Consider the following 19,422-nt stretch of genomic DNA (forward strand, 5'->3'; position numbering starts at 1 on the left):
TATTATATTTACATGGAAATCCAACATAAGTTGATTTTTTTTTCTAATTTTTCCTTTTTTGAGAACAATTTTCGGATTGGAAGTCGAAACGTCAAAAACTAACAAAAATGTAATTAACATTCAATTGTGGCTGAATCCCATCAAAAATATCAGTGTCAACACACAAATGTTAAATAATAAATAAAATGATAATATTAAAGTTCCATATTAAAAAAAATGGCCCGATTTTCTTCGAAACGTCCCGGATTTTAGGTATATTTTTTCAGCCTTGTCCCGAATTCGACTGAATTGGAGTTGGTCACACTAGTCATGCAGTGCATGTGAACAACAATTTTAGTCTACAGTATAGATGGTACTCGTTTATTTCCTACTACATTGTATTAATACAAAAAATTATCTACAGACACTTTTTAACAAATTTTTTCTACCAAATTTGGTATGTATGAATTAAAAATAACAAGTTCTTTTAAAATCAGCAAAAATATACAGGGTGTTCCATTTAAATTAAATAAGTTAAGGGTATTTAAGTGGAGTAGTAACAAAAAATATGGCAACAGGTGCCTTTTGCGTCACTGTAGTTGCATGCAAAGTTTCATAAATATTGTTCTTTTCGTTTCAAATATATTTGCTTGGTTCCATACTTTATCCCAACCCAGTATAATATATAATATGCAATCTTAAGATTTGATTCCAGCAATAGAATAACTGGCGAATAACTTTGTTCCTTGTTTCTTTCCTAATTTTCCCAGAGTAAACAGCAAATACGTTGAATTAAATTAGTAGTCTTTGGTTGACTTTAACATTAAGTAAACGGTTTTACCGCTGTGCTCCGACTTTCATCTAGCGTGGTTTTATTACTCCGTTTGGCAACTTGGTCGGTTTTCAGAGATACGACTTATTTACTTGTTATTTATTTGTTTTTCTAATGAGATAACTTATGTATTCCTTCTTTTGCTAGAATTTTATTTATAAGTTTCGTTTAAATTGGAAAACTGGGCACTTCAATAAAGTTAAATAATTATAACTGCATTAATATTAATAGAAATAAGATGCCATAAGTTGCCTCACATAATAAAAACAACTTGAAACGAGTAAGAGGCGATGGACTACCCCAGCTCACTGGAATAATATTCGAAAATATTACCTCAATCATCCAAGATAGCCATCACTACACCCTTAGCTTAGCTCAGTCACTCAGGCGTGTGTTCGTCTTGTCCTAATCTTAGAAATGAACTATGAAAGTTTGGAATGAAAGCAAACAAAACAGTATTTTTAACTAATCATATTTATTGTTCATAAAGATATATAGGGGAGTGCATTTAGATTTTCACTTCGGAAAAAATCAAACAAGATAAAACTTTTTGTAATTTCATTAAGAAATGTTTAATAAACAACATATCAAAAAGTTCTACTAGAGAAGTGGGTGGTTCATTTTTTATTAAACAAATGAACAGCGAAGTTAGACCTTTTTTTAAATAACTCAGAAAATATAATTTTTAGAAAAAGACTGACTTGATCATTGAAAAATTCAGAAAATTTTACAAAAAAAACCTCATATAAAGATTTTTCTGAAATTAAATCTCTAGCTTCTGTAATTTTTTATTTATAACGCTAAAGTCACCCTTCTCACACACATTGGCGCACTGTAAACTAGCGTTGGAAGAAGTGCACGGTCGAGTTTTTTTAATGTAATTCTTTAACTAATGGATCAAAAGAAATTTTACAAATTGGACATGAAAGAAGATGAAATAAGCTATCTTATGGTTTAAATAAAAAGACATAAAATTTATGGACATAAGTACGGTGTGGTCGGAAATTGAGCCTTACATGAATTTTGTTTAAAAATGATTTAAAAATGTGTAACTAATAGAAATTTACTTATAAAACTCTCAAATTTGCACAACTTACCTCTCAATCATCTTACTAAACGATGTTTCGTTAAAAAAAAATCTCAAAAATTTAAATCAAATATTACGATGTCTCAAAAAATGTAATTTTTAAAAACTTCGTAGTTTTACAGAATTCTTACCACTTTAAGACGGTATTACTCAAGTTTGAATAAATCTAATACAATTTTTTTGATATTTTTTTAAGCTCAGGATGTAACCTTTAAAAAACATTAAATTATTTTAGTTTAAAAATGAAATAAATAATTTCTTTTTGAGAAAACTAAGAAAGATAACAAAAATGTAATACAAAAACCGAAAATTACCAGCTGAAAAAATGTATATACAGAGTGATCAAAACTTTTTTCTGTAAAACTTACCTAAAATACATTTAATAATAAGCTTAAACAATAATAAATGTTCAACAAAAAAAATTTTTTTAGCTCTTATACAGTATGTCTGCGTAACTTGGAACCTATTGATAACTTTTTTAATATCAGTTTTACGAAAAAAATTTATTTTTTATAAAATACTTTGCATCGTATATAACATAAGATGCAACCATCAAATATCAAATTTTGTTAATTTTCTACGAGGTATGTCAAAAAATATGAATTTCACCCAAGAGTAAAGTACCTTTATATTTCACAATATCGAAATTTTTTATAAAGAAAAGTTTTTTGGAATTAAAACTATGTTCCAATTTGTAATTATATCCTTCTAATCGAAAATTTGTTTTTTTTTAATATTGTTTCAAATTAATTATACCAAACATCATTAAATTTTCACGTATTATTTATGATAACTGTTTTATTATTAATTTTATGAAGAAAGTTATCCGTCATCAATAGCTGTGCATGGTCTAACACTTAATATACAAATATAAAATATTATATTTTATCAATATTATACGAGGTATGTAAAAAAATTATATTTCGCGCATTAAATATGTACCTTTATAGTTCACAATATTTCGATTAGAAGAGTGTAATTGCATATTGACACATCGTTTTTTAATTCTGAACAAGTTTCCATAATAACAATTTTCAGTATTATGAAAAATATAGGTATTTTACTCCTAACTGAAATTTTTGTTTATTGACATTTGTACAAAATTGATAAAAATTGATATTTTATTATTGCATTTAAAGTTTTAGAATATGCAGAGCTTTTTACTAAGAATACCTTTTTTATTTATGATCCCGTTGCAACAATTTTTTGAATATTGAAGAGATAGATTTTGAATAATTTGTTCTTTCTTTCTAATACATTTTAATTTTTAATATTATTTTGGAAACTATTTGTTTATCTTTTTTTTAAGAATGAAATTTCATATTTATTTGACTGGATTCTATTTGTTTTTCATTTAAATATCCGCCATTTTGGATCCGCCATTTTATAGTTTATAATGTTAACATTTAAGTTAGGTTTATCAAAACTCTCAAAAATAAATATATGTAGAAATAAATACATTTTGTAAAGAAATTATGATTTTACAACTATTTTTTAAGTTATCCGCCATTTTGGATCTGCCATTTTATAATTTAAATTATCAAAATTTGATTCAGGTTCAGCAACCTCTCAAAAATATCCACATATATGTAAACAAACACGTTTTATAAAAAAATTCGGATTTGGAACACTTTTTAAGGATTTTTAGGAAAAAAATCCGCCATTTTAAATCCGCCATTTTGAATTTGCAAATTGTTATGTCAGATTCGGGTTCAGCATAATCAAAACTAAAATAAAAACATTTTTTATCAAAATAAAATATTGAATTCACCCATATTCTTAACATTATTTATACAAAAAAATTGTTATTGTTTAAACAATTAATAAACAATTAGCGGCGAAATTTGTGAGTAGAACTTTTTACTTTAACATATTTATAAACTAACAAAAAAAGTTTTAGAAAAATATAACCTTGTTTGATTTTTTCCGAAACATTGTATCTTTTCGTTCTAATTGCACTCCCCTAATAATAAAAATATGACTTAGTAAATTGCATTAACAAATATATTCAAATTCTTGCCAAAAACTAGCAATTTTGGATTATATTTATGGCTTTTGGTAGCTGATGCTAACCTCTTGACGTCGAATGGTACTGCTGCTGGTTCTGCAACGGGCTCTGGGGTTGTAGGTATTGTATTTCACCAGGCCTACGGATGTTGGTCGTTGCAGTCTTGGTAATGTGGTTGCAGCCCTGATGACATGGTTCTCGTTGTTCTATCGCCGGCGATTTGAGGGTTGTTGAAACTCCCGGAGGGAGAACGGTGATCTTATTCCCAAAAACCCAAGAGAGTGAAAGTCTGGAAATAGATAGGGCCTTATGGGCTCATCTCTTTAAATATATTTAGTTTCCCTGTCCCTTCCATTTTCATTTTGTGTCAGTGGGTAGGGATGAAGGATGAAGTGACACTTTCATGACAGTGCAAACATGTTCCGTATTGAAAGCAGTTACTTACAGAATAAGAATGTATGGGGTACGTTCAGTATGTTCAATCGATGATTTAAATGAAAAGAGATATAGTAAATAGAAGATAATAAAAAAGGATAATAAAAGGGGATAATAAAAGAGGATAATAAAAGAAGATAATAAAAGAGGGCGCCAACGAGTTTTTAACGAAGAAAACTGGTAAAAAAAATAGAAGAAAATAATTACTAATGAAATATTAAAGAAAATAAAGTAAAATAATTATTTAAAAATAAAATATCAAAGATGTGACGTTTGTAACGTTACAAACTATACATAATATATCATAATAGTAGTATAGTTGTTCCTCTCTAAGTTTTCCCATGCATCAAACTATTCACGGATTACTTTTTATACTAGGTCTCTTTTTTACTAGGAAGAATTATAAAAGAACGCACATGCGAAGAAAACCGTCCTTTTGAATCAGAAGAACAAAACGGATTCAGAGCAGGACGATCCACAATAGATAGTATTTTCTGCTTATCCCAAATACTCGAGAAAAGAACACTGAGATCTCGAGAAGTGCACTTAATTTTAGTCGATTTAACAAAAGCATATGATACCGTGCCTGTTGCGAAGTTGTGGAAAGTATTGGAGAAAACCAGTATCAGCGTTACACTAATCGACGCTATTGAAGAGCTATATAAGAACACAATAGCAAAAGTTAAAATAGGAAAAGAGATGTCTAATGGTTTTCAGGTAATAAAAGGACTGAAGCAAGGTTGTTGTTTATCTCCCATACTGTTCAACATATATATCGATGAAGCACTCAGGCGCTGGAAAAAGAAGTGTAAAAGGATAGGGATATCTATTGGGGATGAAACGTTATGGTAGGGGAGCCCAAGCGGGGATTTTTGCAGTTACTCGAGCGCGTCAGATTATCATATGGGAAGAAACCTGGTATTCTGCAGATGTACTGCTACCATATATTGAGTCTTAACACAGGGGAATTCGTTAAGGGGGGCCCGAAAAAAAAATCTATCCTTAAAAAAACTCGAAATTGTCAGATTAACATAAGGTAAGTTAAGTACATGGAAAAGAGTGTATATTTCAAAAATCTGACGATTTGAGCCGGGCGTAAGGAAATGGGTGAGTCCCAAAGTTTCACAAGAAAAAAGCGAATATTTCACGAAATAAATGACAGAGCGAAAAACTAAAAAATATGTGCTCAATATTTTTTAAAAATCTGTCGAATGATACCAAACATGACTTCCCACGGAGAGGGGTGGGGGTAAATTTAATATTTTAAATACGAATCCCGTGATATTTCGCGAAATGAACATCAGATCGAAAAACTGTAAAATACACTTATTCAATATTTTTGAAAAATCTATCGAATGGCATCAAACACGACCCCCCCCCCACGAAGGTGGAGTGGGGGTTACTTTAAAATATTAAATAGGAGCCTTCATTTTTTATTGCAGATTTGGATTTCTTACGTAAAAATAAGTAACTTTTATTCGAAACATTTTTCGAATTATTAATAAATGGCGCTATAATAGATGGCGAAAAAACGATTGTTGGAAATGGAAAATTAAATTAAAAAACGGCAAGCGCCCACTAAAATGGAAAACTTTACTTAACTTTTTTTGGTTTTAGGACCTACTCTTCACAACCTAATAGGTCCCCAAAGCGCTCGAGTGACTGCACATTTAGCATACTTTGCTCCCGTACCATTATATACGTTGCACTATGCAGATGACCAGGTAGTTATTGCCCAAGACAAAGAAGACCTGGAGTATATAGCTAGAAAACTAATGGAAGAGTACAAAAAATGGGGACTCGAAGTAAATGTCCAAAAAACACAATATCTTTGCGTAGGAGGAGCAAATACTGTAGATGACTTCGACTTAGAAGATGAAACCATTAAGAAATGTGACCAATGTACATATTTGGGGGTAAAACTGACAAAGACAGGGAGAAGTGATGAAGCCATAAAAGACAGAATAACGAAAGGAAAACAAGTTATAGGTGCGTTGAATTCAGTATTATGGCAAAAAAATATATGGCTCAGAAGTGTGGTAGTTATCACAAAAACTTAAAGGTAACCTATTGGCAGTTGAAATGGATTTTTGGAGGAGAGCAGCGGGAAAGTTCTAGATTAGAACATGTGAGAAATGAGGACATAAGGAGACAAATGAAAGTACAAAGATCAATAATTATAGAAGACATCAAAAAACAACAACTAATATTTTACGGACATGTTAGACGTATGGGGGAAGAAAGACTACCCAAAAAGATATTAGAATGGGTACCACCAGAGAAAAGAAAACGAGGACGACCACCAACAACATGGATCCAAGGAATCTCAAAAGCAATGTCAGCAAGAAATCTATCTGAAGAATACTGGCAGAATAGACAGGCTTGGCGAACGGGAACCCAAAGGCGTATTAGGCTGTGAATGGGATATATGTATATATACTCTTTTTTACTCACAGAAACTAGTATCGCAAAATTAAGCCGTTTGTCAATAGAAACCACAATAAGTTAAACAAGGATAAGCAATATGGCATGTCGCTGATATCTTGTTTACTGTGAATTTTGACGTTTATGATTTTAAGTGTCAGTGACAATAGCACATTTGTCGGTTTGGTTTATTTGCATTTATTGTTGATTTGGTTTTATAAATCAATAAAGTTTCATTTATTTATCAATAAATATTTATTTGGTTTTAAATTTATAAAAAATAAATATAATATTTCAGTTATTTATAAATTTAATATAATATTTCAGTTATATAGGAAAAGTTGCAATTCTGACTTTTGGTTCCCCAGACAAAGACGAGAGATAAAAATACTCTGTTACGCTGATGACACCGTGTTAGTAGCAGAGTGCGAAGACGACCTTCAAAGATTATTGCACGAGTTCAACATTAACGCAAAAGAAATGAATATGAAAATATCAGTCCATAAAAACAAAAAGCTTAGTAATTGCCAAAGAACCAATAAGATGCAAATTGGAGTTAGACAATCAAATTATACAACAAGTAATGACTTTCAAATATCTGGGAATTAATCTATCAGCCGACAACAATATCGAAGAAGAGGTAAAAGACCAAATAATTAAAGCCAGTAGAACGGCCGGATGCCTAAACGACACAATTTGGAAAAACAAACACCTAAGATTGGAAACAAAGGCCCGAATATATAAGTCAGTTATTAGGCCAGTTATGACTTACACGGCCGAAACAAGACCAGATACAAGCAAAACACGAAGACATCTGGAAACCAACGAAATGAAGATCTTAAGAAGGATTGCTGGAAAAGGACTACAGGATAGGGTAAGAAGTGAGGAAATCAGACGCATATGTGGAGTAGACAATATAAATACCTGGGTAAAGAACAGAAAAGAAGAGTGGAATGAGCTCATAAGCAGGATGTCTGAATCAAGGATAGTAAGAATAGCCAGGGACAAGTCACCGTTAGGCAGGAGAAGTATAGGACGCCCAAGGAAAAGATGGAATGACAACTTAGGGGCAGAATGAAAGGCACCGTTGAAGAAAAACAGGCAGTACTGCCTATATAAAAGAAGAAGAAGAAGAAGAAGAAGACAAAGACGAGTATTATTAATATCGTAGTATTGATAACGCAATTTGTGAAAAATTTGCATTTGGATCACTGTTTCCCCAAAGGTGTGATATATTAAACATATTAATTGTTTTTTATGTAATTCACTCGATAGTTTTGTATTTGTCAACCTTAGGTAATATTAAATCTTCTTAACAATAGTAACTTTGTTGTTGTGACTTTTTTTTAAATTTATTTATTACGGTTCTATATTTATCTTTATATTAGTAACAGTCTGTATGGTGTTCAAGCTGTTTAATGTTGAGTCCATCAATCTCCTCAATAGTGAAAAAATATTAAATACTTCAATAAAATAACTTTAGAAAATACTTTCACGGGATAATAGCCATTTCCTAATTACTATTCTACTACTAATTTATAAATACTAATCACTGACTCTCTGATAATACGTATCAATATTACACATCGACGTATTAGTTTCACTTTATTTTTTCATTTAACTTGTTTGAAAATGAATCGAGACGCATTGAGCGCATTGGAAAGAGTGGAAGAACTGCAAGTGGAGTTAGCGAGAACTGCAAGTTAGAGTGGAAGTGGGAAGAAAATATTATGCAGGGTTATAACTATTTAGCCAAAAAACAGAATCAAGTTGTATGGACTAAAACGTACCCATTGGACCAAACAGTCCGTAATAAAATATTGCTGTCGGAAATGATACATATATTTATATGTACAATCTTCTTGAACAGTGGGGATGGTTTATGAATTTATATTACGAACTTTATTTTGAAGCTACATACTTTACGAACAAATGAGTAACAAGTTTTTTCGTTAGATGCGTAACTTTTAAGGTATGTATTCGCAAAAAAACTGTTCGAAAAGGTGTCATTTTTCAATGAACATGGCAAATTTTCAATTACGAATAACTCAAAAAGTATTGAGTTTTCAAAAAAAAGTTATAGAACAGTTTTTGCTTAGAATTAGGTTCTCTAGTCGTTTGTTGCAATCTTTTTTCTTGAGCTATTCCCTACTTACTGTAAATATATCAAGTAAATTGATGCAGTAGGATGGAATTCGGAGCAAAATACCCTCATTGACTGCACTATAATAAGAGTAAATCATCCCTGCTAATGAACTATTATTGGGTTTCCTGTGATCACTACCGTGCATTATTATTAGACACAGATTGCACATTATTTCCAAATATGTAATTAATTCGAGATCAAATAATATTATCTAATCTCACATCCCCAACTCGTGAATGCATTGTTAATTATCGGTTGACTCTAATTAGTGGAAAGTCTTTGCAATCAATTATATAGGTCTCCATATTTTTTGGTTTTAGTAGATTTTGATTACGGCGTATTTTTGTCTCTGCCATAAAACCATTGTCCATTGTAATATTTTCGTTGTTGTTTTTGTGTAGTCTCTGGATAGGTCTTAATCATACCAAAAACAATAACCAAAAATACGAACGTGGAAAAAATATACAGATGGCTTGTTTCAAGATGAAAGACTCAGCCCGACAATATCAAAAGAAGTAGACAGCAGACCAGTGATAATAAATAATAAATAATAGGTACTATATGCGCTCAAGAATATGAAAATCGGAAATACTACTTACTAAACTTTTTAACGCCTTCATGAAACAGAAGAAATAATACTGGATGATTGCCCGACTTTTACTTTCATCGCAATCCTTAAAAAACAACGCTAAAGAATGTAAAGATCATAGAACAAGTTTAATCAGCCATTCGCTAAAAAAATATTTTTTTAAATTATAGATACACAACCGTCTTTGCAAAAAAATATATTCTAGCATAATAGTCCTTGGGCCCACATATAAAATTATTATTTATGACCACACCGTCGAAACTTTTTGTACTTGTTATTTGGGTGGAGTCGGACAAATTTGGAGCTTGGCGCATTATGGTAGTGGAGCGTTTGTCTGTCAAGCTGTCACGAAGTTGTCAATTTTATGCAAGAAAAAAATGTATAACCACATTGGTCATTTTATTTTAATCAATGGTTTTTATCATATAAACAGCGAAAACAATTTTGTCTGACAAAAATATTTAGCCATATGATGCGTCGGACAAGCTAAATTTGTCAAATTTATGAAAATAATAAATCTATTACCACATGGCTAATTTTAACAGAATCTACCATAAAACATTTTTACAGTAATGTGGTAACTTGTCGGACAATTTTCACGGGGCATATGCGCAGTCGGATTCGCCGAAGATGTCAATTTCGTGGAATTTTTTTATTTGGTAATGCATGTGTAATGCATATTGGATCATTTGTCGGACAAAAATAATGATTCCAAAATTTTCAAAAAATTTTCCCAAAGTTCCTTCTTGTCGGAAATTTTTTTTGAAATTTCGACAAAAGAAACTACAGGACGATGTTTGTCATTGTTTAAGGAGTATGTACACAAATTTTCAGATCAAAATTTTTCCAAAATTTTCCCTCTTATCGGAAAATTTTTTGGAAAATTTTGGGGACAACTCTACGTCACGCCCTTTTAAATGTTGAACTTAGTGTGTGTACCAATTTTCAGCTAAATCGATTCAAAAGTAACCGAAAAAACTGTTTTAAAATTTTTTTTGACAATGCCTCCTCCTGTTCGTTGGCCCCAACATTTTTGTCAGACAATTACATGCTTTGTTTAAGAATATAATTACTTGTAACCTACTACTTTTGTCGGAAAAATGGGTGTAAATAAAAAAATCCAGGAAATTGACATCTTCGACACATGCGACTGCGCATAAGTCCCGTGAAAATTGTCCGACAAGGTTACCACATTATTGTAAAAATGTTTTATGGTAGATTCTGTTAAAATTAGCCAAGTGCTAATAAATTTATTATTTTCATAAATTTGACATATTTAGCGTGTCCGACGCGTCATATGGCCCAATATTTTTGTCCGACAAAATTGTTTTCGCTTTTTATATGATAAAAACCATTGATTACCAATGTGGTTATAAATTTTTTTCTTGCATAAAATTGACAACTTCGTGACAGCTTGACAGACAAACGGCCCACTACCATAATGCGCCAAACTCCAAATTTGTCCGACTCCACCCAAATAACAAGTACAAAAAGTTTCGACGGTGTAGTCATAAATAATAATTTTATATGTGGGCCCAAGGACTATAAGTAACACAGTTCGTATTTCACAATGGAGTAAAAATCTCTATAGATTATGAAAAGGCATTTGACAGAGTAAGGCATGACCAACTCATCACAATTTTGAAATAAAAGCGAGTTGAAAGTTCATGTTTCAGCGGCGTATGTAGCAATGGGAAAAATAAGGGCATTGAAGAACCTGCGTTTAGTATTCCTTATTATTGTTCGGTCTTTCCATATTTTAATTTTAATTAAATTAGCTATTGCGGTTCGAACCATTGTAGTCTACTCTTTTCTGGGGAGCTGTCGTCATTGTTGGTTATCAAGAAGTCCAAGCATACACATCTGTCAACTACTTCTTTGTTGTTTGCCACCTGGTGTATGTTCGGTAGATTATTATTAGTCCTCTCTATGATCATTATTTTTGTTTTTCCGGTGTTGATCTCAAGTCAAAATTCCTTGCTTATCTGAACATTTTTGATATGTTGTTTAAGCAACGTTTTAAAATTATTGAGAGTAATATATTTTTTTATCTATGCAGGTAACTGATTAAACTTAAGGAAGCTTTTAATATACACTCACCGGCAGAGAAAACGGGCACCCCAAAAAATGGGTCATTTTTAATGTCTTGTATTTCCTAAACCTGATGTCCGATTTAAGTAATTTTTTTAATATATTATAGCCTTATTCTTTATCAATATCGCTGTAATAATATTGTTGCTAGACAGGTACATTGTCATTGTATACAGGGTCTACGAATCAAACTGTGTTTTTTTCTCAAACTTTGGAACACCCTGTGGAATGTTCTAGCTTTTATAAAATACTGAAATTATAACCAAACTATAGCCTCAGGTTTTCTTAACATTCGGTTTTTTGATTCATTCGCTTATGTTGGATAATAAAAAAGTTAAACACTTTAACAACTACCCCTGTTTTTCGTTAATACAGGGTGTTTTTAAATAAGTACGGCAAACTTTAAGGGGTAATTCTGCATGATAAAATAATGACAGTTTGCTTTATAAACGTATGCCCGCAAATGCTTCGTTTCCGAGATAGGGGGTGTTGAAATTGTTCTTACAAACTGACGATTTATTTATTTCTCTAAAACGGTTTGTGATATGCAAATGAAATTTGGTAGATTTTAAGAGGTAGTTATTGCGCATTTTTTGGCATACAATTAAGAATTTTATATTCACCATTGGCGTGCATACGGGTATAAATATTTTAGATATATCCCGTATGCACGCCAATGGTGAATATAAAATTCTCAATTGTATGCCAAAAAATGCGCAATAACTAGCTCTTAAAATCTACCAAATTTCATTTGCATATCACAAACCGTTTTAGAGCAATAAATAAATCGTCAGTTTGTAACAACAATTTCAACACCCCCTATCTCAGAAACGAAGTATTTGCGGGCATAAGTTTATAAAGCAAACTGTCATTATTTTATACAAGACATTAAAAATGACCCATTTTTTGGGGTGCCCGTTTTCTCTGCCGGTGAGTGTATAAGTCAATATACTACCGGGTGTCCATTTATATTTTCCCCCATTTTAACTGCCTATAACTTCTAAACGGCTCAAGATAGAAATATGCGGTTTTCGCTGAAATGTTTTATTTTAGTAAAAGTTTTGTCTGAATGGATTAAATTTTTTATATCGCTTTCAAATACGAAAAAAAAATGGCGGATTTTTGAAAAAAACTTTGTTGACTTTTTTTTAATGGAACACCCAGTATATTTTTTTGTAAATTGAAAGAAAGGTCATTCACCTATCCAACGATATAAAGTTTTTCAAAATCGGTTGTCAAATGACTGAGTAATTAATTTTTAAAATGAGAGGTGCAACTCTCTAACTAAGCAAATTGATATTATGTTATGTGATTTCCACATTGCATCTCTCATTTTAAAAATTAATTGCTCAGTCATTTGACAACCGATTTTGAAAATTTTTATATCGCTAGATAGGTAAATGACCGTTTTTTCAATTTTTTAGGTAAATGGCCATTTTTCATATCGCTTTTAAATAAAAAATGGCGGATTTTTGAAAAAAAAAACGTTGTTGACTTTTTTTATTAAAACAGCTAGTATATTTTTTTGTAACTTGAAAAAATGGTCATTTACCTATCCAGCGATATAATTTTTTTTAAAATCGGTTTTCAAATGACTGAGAAATTAATTTTTAAAATGAGAGATGCAATGTGAAAATCACAACATAATATCATTTTGCTTAGTTACATGTTATTTAGGTATGTGATATCCACGCTGCACCTCTCATTTTAAAAATTAATTACTCATTGATTTTTTTTTAATGCTCCACTCGGAGTAACATTACAATCTGTTCACTATTGGAACAATGAGTAACTTAATTCTAACCTAACCTAACTACATTTTTTTAAGCTAAAGTCTTACTCATCAGTATTTCTTTAGGTTATATTAGCATATCGCCTATTTACACTACAATTAACGTGTACACTACCGCACGATGCGCACTACACTATCTCATATGGTTTAGTACCGCACTATGCGCACTACACTAGCTTATATGGTTTGATTCTTTTAAGACGTCTGGTCTGGTTCGTGTTGTCAAGTAGCTGGAGGGCCTCAACATTCACGTGACGATGGAGCCTATCTTCGTGGTTCCGGGCAAATCTAGATATAGTCTGTCTAACGGTGTCGATCCCCAGATCATTGTGGATGATACTGTTTCTAATATACCAGGGGGCATCTACGATGTTCCTTAGTACCTTGTTTTGGAAGCGTTGAATTATTTGTATATTACTTTCGCTGGCACACCCCCATAGTTGTATGCCATAGCTCCAGACAGGCTTGAGGATTTGATTGTAGAGTAGCAACTTATTATGGATTGATAATTTGGAGTCACGTCCAAGCAGCCAATACATTTTTTTATATCTGATTCCAAGCTCTTGTCTTTTCTTTTTAATATGTGCTTTCCACCTAAGTCTTGCATCAAGAGTGATACCCAGATATTTTGCAGTATTCTCATATGGAATCTGGATATCATTTATTCTGAACTCATTGATTTGACAACCGATTTTAAAAAACTTTATATCGCTGGATATGTGAATGATCGTTCTTTCAATTTACAAAAAAATATACTGAGTGTTCCATTAAAAAAAAGTCAACAAAGTTTTTTCAAAAATCCGCCATTTTTATTTTCGTAATTGAAAGCGATATAAAAAACTCAATCGATTCATACAAAACTTTTAGTAAAATAAAACATTTCAGCGAAAACCGCATGTTTCTATCTTGAGCCGTTTAGAAGTTATAGGTAGTTAAAATGGGGGAAAATATAAATGGACACCCGGTAATATAGTGAAATCATCTTCTTCAGGCTGTTTGCATCCACTTCTGGACAAAGGCTACCCCATAATTCCTCCATTCTTCTCTGTTTTGTGCTATTTGGAGCCAGTTTCTCCACATTTTTGATTTGATGTCGTCTAGCCATCGTTTTTGTGGCCTTCCTCTACTACAACTGTGCTCGCATGATCTCCAATATACAATGTTTCTCGTCCACCTGTCGTTGCTTTTCCGTGCCAAATGTACTACCGAGTTCCATTTTTCACTTGCGCAATTCTTCCAATTACATCTTCCACCTTCGTCCTGCTTGGCACGTCCTTCTTCTTCTTCTTCTTCTTCTTCTTCTTCTTCTTCTTCTTCTTCTTCTTCTTCTTCTTCTTCTTCTTCTTATACTTGTCGTAAATTTGTCGATCTGTTAATTCCGACATTGAAGTATTTCTTGAAAGGTAGACTGCCAGCTATCTCTCAATCTTTTTGGTGGTCTCCCTGGTGAACGCTTGCCACTGGTTTTCCTTCTAGGGCAATTTTTGGTAGTGTGTGCTCCTCCATTATTTTTACATGACTGAACCATTCTCTTCGTATTTGCCTACCCCATATTACTACATCTTGTACGCCACATTGTTCCCTGATGATGTTGTTTCGTATTCTATCCCTTTTTTCTTCCCTGATATTGCTCTTAGTGTCTTCATTTCGGCTGTTGTAGCCTGCTTTTGGTTTTATTGGTGTTTTCTCTTGATTAAATGCCATAGGTCATAACAGGTCTGATGCACGTCATCATTTCGTATAATAGGTTCCTTCAGAGATACTCCTAACATAGCTTATCGATCGCCCTTTGTGTCGTTCTCAATCTATTGGCTGATACCTCTGTAAGTGTCATGGTCTCCATTCCATAGGTCATAACTGGTAGAATACAACTGTTGAATACCCTTTTATTTAGATTTATTGGTACCTTTTTATTTTTCAACACATCACTGAGTATTCTTACTACTGCCCAAGTCGTTTGGATTCTTCTAGTTATTTCTGCCGTTTGGTTCTGTTTGCCTAGTTTGATCGTGTGACCTAGGTATATATACTCTTCGACACTTTCGACCTCACTTCCATCTATGTAAGTCGATTGTGATATTTTGATTTGTCATGACTTTTGTTTTATTTAAATTCACTTTTAAGCCGATTTTCTCAGATTTCTGTTTAAGCTCCTTTAGCATGCAGATTAGTTCTTCTGTATTGTTGCTTATGAGTAGGTACTATGTCATTAAATATCTGTTATTTTAAATTCATTTTACGAACTAATGCATAATACATAACGACCAAAGACACACCCCCATCATTATTACCAACTCATCTATCAACACACTTCTTTGACAGTCAAGTCTCCTATTATCAGTGTAATATCTCTTCTAAATTTACTGTAGAGTACAGATAATAATAAGTCATAAAATATCCTAGGAAGACGAAGAAAAGAATGATAAATGATATGTGATATTGCTGACCCATATTTGTTCATCTGGAAAATTAGTAGTAATAATCGGAACTGTTTTTAGTTTATTACTATGTTTACGTCAAGGAAATACTATTGAATTTATCCACACTTTTAACATCCACGACGTTCAATAGAGCTTAAAATTTTATTGGGTTGTTATTTTCTAGTTAATGCGGCGTCTACAGATTGGGGTTAAAAGAACGTTAGCCTCTTGACTATAATAGTAAATAGTCCGGGCTGTCGGTGAAAAACAGGTCGATTTCAGGATATAATTCAGGAATTTTTGAAACTTATAAGGCGTTGTAAAGGACGATGTCAGAAATAATTTATACCAAAATGTAACACCTAATAGGGAACTTGCACATTTTTGTTTTATTACTAGAGATTTAAAATTTCCGGAAAAATTGGGTGCATGAAAAAAACTTGTTTTTTTCCAGAAAAAAACAGGAAAAATACGGAAAAATTGATATTTGTTACAATATACTAAACAAATTCTGCATCCCGTATCAAAATCGATAAATTTAGTAAAATTCGATAGATCTATATTATCAGAAGTGCCTTTTGTCTTTAAGTAGGTATATAAAAGACACAATATTAAAAAATATTCCCCAACAAGTTAACCAGACTAGTTCTCTTATCGAACGCTTGCTAAAATATGTATGTTGAAATACGCTACGAATTTTGTTCTAAGCTGATTCACTTTGCAGCCTCTTGCTTGATGCTTGCTTTAAAGAAGAAGAATTCAATGAAGACCAACTAATGGAAGCCATAGACTTCATTTCTGAAATGGCTTGTTCACTAATAAGCCCGGTCTTTTCACCTCCGAATAACTAGTTATCGGGAAGTTTATTTGACAGATTTACATGTAATCTGCCGGATAAACTTCCCGATAACTATTTATTTGGAGGTGAAAAGACTGGGCCTAAACCTAGATTTAGGGAAGGTGGTGGCAAATCTAACCCAATTTAGAACAAAAACTGGATTTTTTAGTCGAAATTCTTTATGGGATAGTGCAAATATGTAGTACTAATCCCGTTATATGGTAGCAAGGTTTATGTATATCGCAGCCACTTATGCCAATTGCCCCCCGAATTTTAAATGGGCCTCCATCTTCCGCCTCTTCAGAAAGAAACTGGTCTTTACATGGCCTCATATATACAAGCAGAAAAAATATGTTATCACAGGATAAAATTTATAAGTTGTTGCTATTCATTTAAATTTGGTTATAAACGAAAAACAGATATTTATTTACGATACTAGACCAGATCCACTTTTAAAAGAGACTGACAAAAATCATGTTGTGTTATCCGTTCAGGATGGTGAAGCGGAGATCGAGTCTGAATCAGATGCTTGGTCTAAAGATTCAGATTCAGACTCAGATAAAAATATACCACTCAGCAACTTGGTTAAAAAATCCTTTCTACCTTTGAAGTTTCGGTTTTGACACATTTTCAAATTTTCCCATTTTCCAATTTTTCCAATGGTCTGGAAAAAAACGGAAAAACCTGTCTTTTCCCAATTTTTCCCGTTTTTTTCCGATGTGTTAATTCTCTATTTATTACATAATAATGTTCAGTTTTCCAAAATTTCACGCCTAAAAAACTCATAACTTAGTAATACAAATTTAAAATCTTCTGTGTATTTAAATCATTTCAAACGATCGAAAAAGCGCGCGAACACTGTGACGTTCTTCTTCTTCATGTGCCTTGTCCGTTGCGGACGATGGCTATCATAGCAATTTTAATTTTGTTTGCTGCGTTTCTGGATAACTCGATCGATGTTAGTCCAAACCATTGGCGTAAGTTTTGAAGTCATGTGTGTCTTCTTTTTCCGGGTACGCGTTTGCTTTTTATTTCTGTGACGTTACAAAGTTATATTCTGTAATGATAGATCTCCTGTATCGTATAAAAGTATAAACCATTTTGTTCACACTGGTGTTTGATACTGTTTTTGAAGGAATAGTATAGAATTGTGCGTGTGTTTACTATGGAAATTTTTTATAATAAATAGTGCATCATAATCGTCTCTATCACGTAAGTAAATTTATATTAACTCATATAACTAATATAATTTAAGGGAATACCACTCCCTTAAATTTCGCAACCAGGAAATCCTCCTACGTCTCACATTTCTCTTTCCCGAAATTTTTTCTTGGATTATAAGCGTTAGAAGTGATTACTTTTTCCCTCTCATTATGAGGCCCAGATATTCCAGTTTTCTCGTTTGTACGGTTTTTATGTCTTCGCATTCCTTCCCCATCTTCAGCCAAACATCTCTCTGTCCATGGTATTTTCCACATTCTCCTGTAGCACCACATCTTGAATGTCTCAATATTTTTTATGTTTATCTTTTTTAGTGTCCAAGCTTCCATGCCATACATCATAATGGAGAAAACATAGCACCTTAATATTCTCGTTCTTAATTTCAGATTTATGTCTCGGCAGCATAGGAACTTTTTCATTTTAATAAATGATTGCCTCGCTATTTCTACTCTACCTTTTAATTTCTCTTGTCTGGTCAATAGTATCAGTGAGGCAAACTCCTAAATATTTGTAGGACGTAACTCAACTTGCTTATTATTTATGGTTAAACTCACATTGGTGTGTTACAATAATAAATTTAGTCTTTTTGATGTTCAGTTTTAGACCATATTTGTTGGTATGAGTGTTGTATGTTTTTAAGCAAATACTGCCTGACAGGTTTTAAAAATTGCAGAATTATTATACTGTTTTTGACCCATATCCTGGACTAAAATAGAACATTTGAATAAAAATGATATTGTCGGTGATATTGATTCAAAATGTAATATTCGAACAAGTCGAGCGTGGCGTACCTACTCGTAGTGAATACGGAATAGTTTAAGGAAATTGAAATATTCGCTTAAAGCTTCAGGAAATGCTTTGGAAGTCGTTTTCGCATTAAAAACTAAAACCAAAATGATATCTACGAGTTGAACGCACGTCTCGGAGAATAGAATAAAAGGAATTTTTATAGAGAGGTATACGATGCAGTGTCAAAAATCAAATATTCACATTTTTATGTGTCACAAGATTTGTTAGTATTTGAATAACTACTTTTCTTCTCCTTCTACTTTGTGTATAGACATGTCTGTCTGTTTGTTCAGTAAATTGTCGTTCCATCATTTTCGTGGTCTTCCAACTGATCGTCTTCCATTGGAAAACCGACGATTCATGGATTAGGAGTCGGATAAATAGAGTGGAAATCTTGCTCATCTCGCCAGAAGGTAAGAAAATGGCAGGATCGCTTCGCGCAGCTCGCGTAGCTTAGGATGGGGTTGTGACTCGTCGAATTCACTCAGCTCGCCAAGACGACGGGGTTCGGAAGGTTGCGGAATATGGTCGGAATACGCTTAACTCAGCTATTATGCCTGGTTGGTTATTCTCCGTTCAGAATACAGAGAATAACCAAATGGATTTCCGTTTCGTCTTTTAGACTGTCAAGACACGGTATAAAAACACGCTTTACTTAATACATAGGCGTACTTTAGAAATTTTCGTCATAAGAGTAAAATGTTAAGGCCCTCATGCTCTGCCAGGTGCATTTCATAAGCATATGAATGTTGATACATTTTGTGTTATTGC

General features: G+C 32.6%; 1 protein-coding gene across 1 annotated transcript in view; it reads left to right on the forward strand.

Moving 5' to 3' along the window:
- Positions 1 to 19,422, forward strand: part of LOC114335546 (G protein-coupled receptor kinase 1) — a 972,615-nt gene that overhangs the window by 579,266 nt on the left and 373,927 nt on the right. The gene's annotated exons all lie outside the window — the stretch shown is intronic.

Source organism: Diabrotica virgifera, chromosome 8, assembly GCF_917563875.1.
Source record: "Diabrotica virgifera virgifera chromosome 8, PGI_DIABVI_V3a".
Taxonomy (NCBI): Eukaryota; Metazoa; Arthropoda; class Insecta; order Coleoptera; family Chrysomelidae; genus Diabrotica; species Diabrotica virgifera.